Source organism: Pteronotus mesoamericanus, unplaced genomic scaffold (assembly GCF_021234165.1).
Source record: "Pteronotus mesoamericanus isolate MK-2021 breed Mesoamerican mustached bat unplaced genomic scaffold, CSHL_Meso_final scaffold_85, whole genome shotgun sequence".
NCBI classification, from domain to species: Eukaryota; Metazoa; Chordata; class Mammalia; order Chiroptera; family Mormoopidae; genus Pteronotus; species Pteronotus mesoamericanus.
The window spans coordinates 58,477,144-58,485,102 of NW_026555329.1; positions in this window are offsets into that span (position 1 = coordinate 58,477,144).

Consider the following 7,959-nt stretch of genomic DNA (forward strand, 5'->3'; position numbering starts at 1 on the left):
AGAGGCCCAGGTAAGACAATAGATTTCCTCTGCCTTGAATGAAAGTAAGATAGCCAGAATTCTGTGTGTAACTTTATATTTTGAAATAATTTCAAATTTATCTTTCACTTGGATTCCCCAATTGTTAATATTTGATTTTAATACACATATGTATATATCAATTTAGGAATAATTACAAACATAAAGCCTGGCTCTGTCCCAAATACTTCAGCATATATTTTTTCCTGAGGGGAAAAAAGATCACTTCTGCATGTCTACAGCACAATTATGAAAATCAGAAGATTAACTGCGATTCAATACCATTATCTAAAATTCTTTTTTTCCATTGTTCCAATAATGTCTTTAAGGAAAAAACAAAACAAAAAACAAAGATCATGTGTTATACATATATATTAGTTTTCATGTCTTCATCTCCTTTAATATGGAACAGGGCCTCTGCCATTTTTTTTCTTGTATGTGTTTAACAACTTTTTATGACTAGAGGTCAGTTATTTTGTGTAATATCTTCAATTTGGGTTTGTTTGGTGTTTCCCCATGATCAGATTCAAGTCCTACATGTTTGGCAAGAATAGTACAAAAGTAATATTGGGTTCTTCCAAAGCATCATATCAAAAGGCACATAATATTGATTTGCTCCAATTTTGTTGATATTAATCATGTGTTTAGGTAACTTCTGACAGATTTTTTCATTTTAAAATTACTATATTTCTCTTTTAACCAATAAGTATTTGAGGAAAAGTACTTTTGTTATGGAAAGCCAGACTCAAGACACGATTCAGGGAACGGAGTAAGCCTTTATTCACACGCGCGGGCTCAGAGGAGGCAGTCTCCAAATTCTGAGCCCCGAATCGGGGTTAGATAGGGGTTTATAAGCCCTAGCATTCCGGGCGGGAAACGGATGGGCTTCCCGGGTGGGGGAAGGGATTAGCATTCAGGTGGGAGATTGATGTGCTACCCAGGCGGGGGAAGGGATGTGAAAACGGGCTACAGGAACAGATAAGCAATGATTAACAGTTAACCTGGGAGGGGTCTCTGGCTAGGCTGCTCCTCCCAAGTCATCTTGCCCTTATCACTTTGAGACTTCTTAAATTTCTTACCTTTCATCACACTTGAATCCACTTGTTCTGGCATCCTTTGAAGATTCTTGCCTGAACTGACTGTTGCCAAAAGGCTACTTTCAAACTTCATTGTTCCTTCAATATTTAATAGTTGGCATTCTACTGAAAACTTTTCCTCCTCTGTCACTTATCTCTCCCAGATTTGGCTAGTGGGATTCCCTTTCAACTGATTCCTAAGAACACCTTAAACTTTTTATGCTGTCTAATAAGAAAGACATGAGATGTATAGGTGTGATATAATAAAAATATATATTTTGTCTTTGTATCCAGTTCCTGACACAGAAGTCCTAAACCTTTTGGATTTCTTAAGTGATACAGATATTTGTTGTTATTCATAATAAGCCCCATTCAATTATACCTGACTTTTGCTAATGAGATGATTTAGCAAGCTCCTAGATTGCTCCAGGATAGGACTTACTAGCAGAAAACCTCAAACTTCCAGAAGCAGGGAGGGGACAGAGATTTGAGTTCAGTAACCAAGGGCCAATGATTTAATCAGTCATGACTGTATATTGAAATCTCAGTTAAAAAGAAAAAAAAACCTTAAAACAGAATTTGAAGTTTCCAAGTTGGTGAACACAGTAAGGTGCTGGGAGAATGTTGTGCCCTGAGAAGGTATGGAAGATCCCTGTCACTCCCAACTCTTATATCTTGCCTTATGGATCTCTTCCACATGGATATCCTTGAGTTGGATCCCTTATAATAAACATGTAAGTGTAAATAAACTGGTCTCCTGAGTTCTGCCAGTCATTCTAACGAGGTATTGAACCTTGTGGTGTGTGATGGGAATTGTAGGAGTCACACAGTTTATAACCAAGTGCAGACAGAAGTGCAGATAGTTTGGGGACTCAGGACTGGTGACAGCATTTGAAATGAGAGGAGTCTTGTGAGACTGAGCCCTTCAATTTCTGGAATCAAACACTGAATGGAATTGAATTGTAAGAAACCCAGTAGGTATCAGAAAATTGCAGAATTGCTTGATGTCAAAAAGATCTCAGAATTGGGATGACCCCATCTCCCTCGGGCTTGATACACAGAATTAGTTTATATTCTTTTAGTACAACAACAAGCGCTTTTAATAAAAAAAGAGATGTAGGATGAAAATAGCCTCAACAACCAACCCTCAACAGTAAACGGGAAGCTAAGAGAAAGAAACAAAATTTAAACAGTAAGGAGTTTTATCTTTCACACCTAATCCTGAGCCTAATGTTCCCTCTGCTGTCCTCAGCATCTGCTGATCTCCCAAGTCTCACTAAATGGTCATGGAAAATTAGATGACACACTCCAAGTTTAAAGCTGGACTTCATCAGTTATAAGGATGCAAAAATGAGAGATATACACACAAGTTCAATGTGACTGTTGAGCAAACAAACTTCAGCTCCTTAATTGGGCTCACTAGAGGTGCAATTTATGTTTTAAAAAAAAGAGTCAAGGTGTTTTCTTTAGGTACCAAATTTATATTCCAAACAAATTCAAGATATTTTCTTTAGATACATTAATTCATAAAGCAAGCTGATATTGGCATTTATGCTAATTTATGATAGGTTAGCAAAGTTGGAGAGTTCTTTAAAAGAGTGCTGACAGTGCATTTTAAAAGTGGCTACAGTGTGTTTGTCTGGAGAAAGTAAAACACAAGGATTTTATCAGCTTGTTGAGCTCATAACTATGAGTTCTCTCCAGAAGGTATCAAGCCATGTAATATGAAAATTAGAGACATTTATTGAGGAAGATACAAGATACAAGAAACACTATACATAGGACAATGACACCTCAGTCCCCTTCAAAGTACCTTGGGTCCTCACATAGTTCTCCCAATCACCACCAGCTGCCCTGTGGTATTTTCCTGAATCTCACTGACAGTCTGAAATCTCTTTCTTTTCAAAGGTGATTTTAGTTTGGGGAAAAGCCAAAAGTCACAGGGCCCCAAATCAGGGCTGGGAGCAGGGGGCGCTGAGTCACCTGGCTGATTTAATATTTTGCCAAAAAACTGTTTGAGTGATTCATGAGTGGGTGCATTTTTGTGATGAAGCTGCCAATCACCAGCTGCCCATAGCTGCAGGCTTCTGAATCGTCCGAGTAGTTTCCACGGAGGAATGTTCAAGCTTAACACAAAATTTGATGCAGATTTACTGCTCTACACATTCAGTCTTTTTGAATGTCATGGCCACATAGTACACATGCTCACTCAACAGCATCTACCGCCCCCACTGACTAATACAGTGAAGCTGTCATTGTTCACACATACACATGCCAGTCCACTCAATTTAGCTACCAGATTACGTCAACATTGTATAAACCATTCTCATTATATTAACAATGGCTCAGCTTTTTCTGGACATACCTCATATGCATAACTATGTAGTTGGGACTATTATGGAGAGTGATTTCTTATTCAAAAGAAAAGAGGAGAGGTTGTCTTGTAATAAAAAAGACATTGTAAAAAACAGAGCTACGTGTAATGGTAAAAACATAATGCCTTCTAGAGAAAGTGTCCTGGAACGATGTAAACAGTTTCCCAGATAATCCCTGAATCTCCTTCTTCCAGACTGATAGCCATATCCTTGCTTGGTTATAGATTTATAATAAGCCTAATAGGGTAGCAGAAGATTAAATAATACCACTTTGTTTGATCAAAATTAAGGATATTGTATTGGTTGATATAACCTCCTTTATTCTACCCTGCTCTATCCTTGCTAAGCTTCTTGTTCCCATAACACACCAGGCATGATTTTCCCTTCAGACTTTTTATTGTCTCTTCTACCAAGGATATTCTTCCTTAAGGTATCTGCCTATGCTGGTCAGCTTGGGCTGCTGTAAGAAAATACCATGGACTGGGTACCTTAAACAATAGACATTAAATTCTCACAGTTCTGGAGGCTGGAAAGCCCGTCACATGTCAGCACATTTGGTTTCTGGTGAGAGCTCTCTTTGTGGTATGCAGATGGCTACCTTCTTGCTGTGTCTTCACATGTTGGAGAGAGAGGGGTCTCTGGTCTTTTCCTCTTCCTCTAAGTGTAACGGGGCACAGCCAAGGCCGTCCCCGAAGGGCATTTGTAATGGGGTCCAAGGATTGGGGTGTCCAAGAAAAATATATTCTCCCCACTCCAGGGTGGGCTGCTATGGGGAATGGGAGCCTTGAGCAGGACCATTGAGAGTCATTTTGCATGTCAATAACAGGATAGCTCCATTCCTCATAAACAAAAAGGGTTATTTTACATATCACCAAAGCAAATCAGGAAAGTTTAAAAGACTTAATACAGAATGTAACTAGAGAGAGGGAGAAAGAGGAGAGACAGGGGCCTGCAGGAGAGACAAAGGGACACAGACTCTGGGGAACAGTGTGCAGACCACGCAGGAAGAAAGAGGGGAGAAAGGACTCTTGCTAGTGGGCCATGAGAAGGAGCCACATGGTTATGGATTAAGAGCTGGAGATCACCTCGATGCAGTGGATGGTGCTGAGACCCGTGAGAGGCCTGCCTAGCTGAGCCCTAGACTTCTGTTCTTTTTCTTCTGAAGGATGGTACCCCTGACTGGCCTGACTGGGCAAAGGCGGGGAAGGCAGGACAGTGTGTGTGATGGTGATTGTTTTAAAGGGATTTTGAGGTTTAAGGGTGACATTTAGCCATTAATCAAACCTGTATAACTTTTGAATAAATAGTTCCTTTCCTTTTCACCAAACTCTGTCATTCAGAGCCATAATTCCAAGGGCGGCAGGCAAAGGACCTACAACCGAGGGACCCCAGGGAAGGGAGGTATCGTTGTTTCAGTAATAGCATCTGGGCACCTCCCCGCCACGGGTCCATTCGTTCAGCAACATAAGGGCATTAATCCAATCATGGGGCTTCATCCTCATGACCTCATCTAATAATTACCTCCCAAAACTACCTCCACATTCCATTACATTTGGAATTAGAGATTCAACATAGGAATTTTAAGGCGGGGGGCAAACATTCAGTCCATAGAACAACTTCTAAGGAGGTTCTAATTACTTCAGGTGAGCTTCCTGCTTCATTGTCTACCTTTCCATATGATATTTTGTTTATCCCTTCCTAACTCTACTTGGCTAGTGGGTAAAAGACTAGCAGGATGCAGAGTGAAAGCTTAGAATTAGTGGGAGTATAGTAGGAAGTTAGGCAGACACAAGCAGAGCGAGGATAACATGCCAGGTACAGAAGGTCACCAGGGCAGAAAGCCCTGAGTACTTAGCAATGGTCAAAACTGGGTAAACAAGAACCTCGCCCCCAGGGTAACCCTTCCTCCTCTAGCATATTGCTGGTCATTTGATTTAAAGCACTTGACCATTAATATCCCTGGTCATGCAGCTTGGACCCTCCCCTGACCTTTCCTCCTTTGGCATGTCATTAATTATGTGGTAGAACCCTTGAAGGAAAAACAAGAAGCCAAGAGTGGCCACATACGACTCCCATGCAGAGCCTAGTATGAGTACTCCTTTAAGTATTTACCCCTAGGGATAACATCTAGGCCTCAGCTGTGTTTCAGCTCCAGGCCCAGAAAAGCAGCAGAACCAGGCAAGTGACACCTTGGCTGACATCAAGACCAACTGCACTGATTAATGATCCCCTGTCATGACTTCAACCAATCAGTAGAGGAAGAACACAACCCTTAAAAAGACACGCCTGTAAAGTTAATGAATATTCTATTGGGATCCTTCCCTGAGACCTCCAGAAAAATACCCTCAGGATGTGGGACCCAGTGTGTGTCTCTCTCCCAGGAGCATCCTGTGCCTTTCCCCTCTCCCTTTTGTATCCCCAAGGTGTGTTACATTTACCTTCCTCTCTCCTAAACTCCACGGGCCCTTCTTTTTCCTCTGTAACTTGTTTCCTGAGCCATTTCTTCTATAGTTTACTTCTTCTACCTCTGTGTCTTTCTAAATCAACTTTCTCTGATAGTTTGAGTCTGGTTGTGAAATTTTTCTTACCCAGAACTCAAAAACTGAGGATGCTGAACTGAGGTCTGGCGTGATTCCACCAGTCTAATACCTGTTTCCATTTTGCCACCAAAAGAAGGGAAAAGGTAAGTAAGTATTTCAGTTTCTTCCCGCCATCATTTTCAATTTTTAATTCTATGAGCTTCAAGCATACTTTATAGATATTTCTGAAAGTGAACTCATATAGCTTGTTCAATGAGCTCTTTCTGGAAATTTTAATGAGAAATTCTATCTCCTGTGAATTTCACTGAATCACTGATATATAGTTTAATAATATCTTTTAAGAATTCCAACTTTAAAGCAGAGATGTACTTCTTAAATTGTTTTGCTATGCTTTAATGTATATGAATATATTTTAATTAAAATTAAAATAAGTAAAATTAATTATTAAAATTAATTAATTTACACTATTGTATATTTATTCTAAAATATACATTTAGAAGACTTTCAGGTCATTCATTATGAAATTTAATATCTGCTCAATATGTCTAAAAATCTAAATCAACATAATTTATTTACATAACCTGCCTTTCATTGTAATTTTTCTTTTTTAGGGAATTTAAAAAACAATGTTTTATTCTAAAATTACTGTATGAATTTCCATATTATTTGTATAAATATCTCTACTTATAGAACTCTGTCATTAATTATGGCATTCTTTGGTTAAATCAGTTATAGAATAATGATTTTACCACATTCTCACATTCTTCTATAACTCCCTTGGTTTATAGAGCCCTGTATCATGATCAGCATTCCACTGTTAGGCAGAATTCTCCTTATTTATGAAGTCCTATAATTAAATCAGTAAGAATTCCAAAAAACTTTTAACAAAAGCAAATAATAACCTCCTCCAGTTAAGACGTGTTCAAGTGTAAACCCAGACTAGGGAGTCACAATCTATAACTCAAATAAATAATAACTATAAGAAAAACAAGTGCAAAAGTACAGCTTGGAAAAACAAAATTTTCCATTATTATGGTTAAGCCAATAAAACACATTGAAACAAAGTTAATATTCTTTCTCTTATCTCTTTACATATTTTATCCAAAAGAAGGTAATTGGATAAAACTCCTACTCACTCTGAAAAGTTAGGTTTATATTAACTAGTGTAATGTTATTAGGCTTGAAAAGGGGAAAGGATACTCTAAGTTCACAAGTTAATGGTTCAGAGAGTCAAAACTGGTTACTAACTGGTTGATTTAATTGGGTGATTTAATTGAGAAGCATATTTCTAGTTGCACTAACATTTTTTGGGTCTAAGTTTAGTTGGGTAGTGAAGACTAGGAGTAGCCAGATTTTTAAAATAAATCACTAAGGTCAAAAAGTCAGGTAGAGTCTCATCTACAGTTATTAAAAAATGGAAAAGCCTAGTTCAGGAGACAGAAACAGTGTTTAATACTGAACAACAGAACATACAATATTCTTATATTGTGTGGTAGGCTGTCTCCCAGAGAGCTACTAATGATCTTCACATCCTGGTATTCATACCTTTGTATAGTCTCCTCCCACACTGAATCAGAGTTGCTCTGTGTGACAGATAGAGAATAGTGAGGATGAGCAGGTGTGACTTCTGACATGAGTTCCTAGAGGGCCCCGTGGCTTCTGTTTTGCTGTCTTGGATTGCTTGTGCTGAAGGAAGCCAGCCACTATGTAGCAGGGGCACTCAAGTGGTTATATGGAAAGATCCATGTGGAGAGAAATGGAAGCTTGCTGCCAGAAGTCGGCATCAATTTACCATTCACATGAAAGAGCCTTCTTGGAAGTAGATCTTCTAACCCCAGTCAAGTCTTCAGATGCCTCTAGCCCTGGCAGACATCTTGACTGCAACCTCATGAGGCCCTGTGCCAACATTGCTACGCAGTCAAGTGACACAGAAATTATTAAGAGATGGTA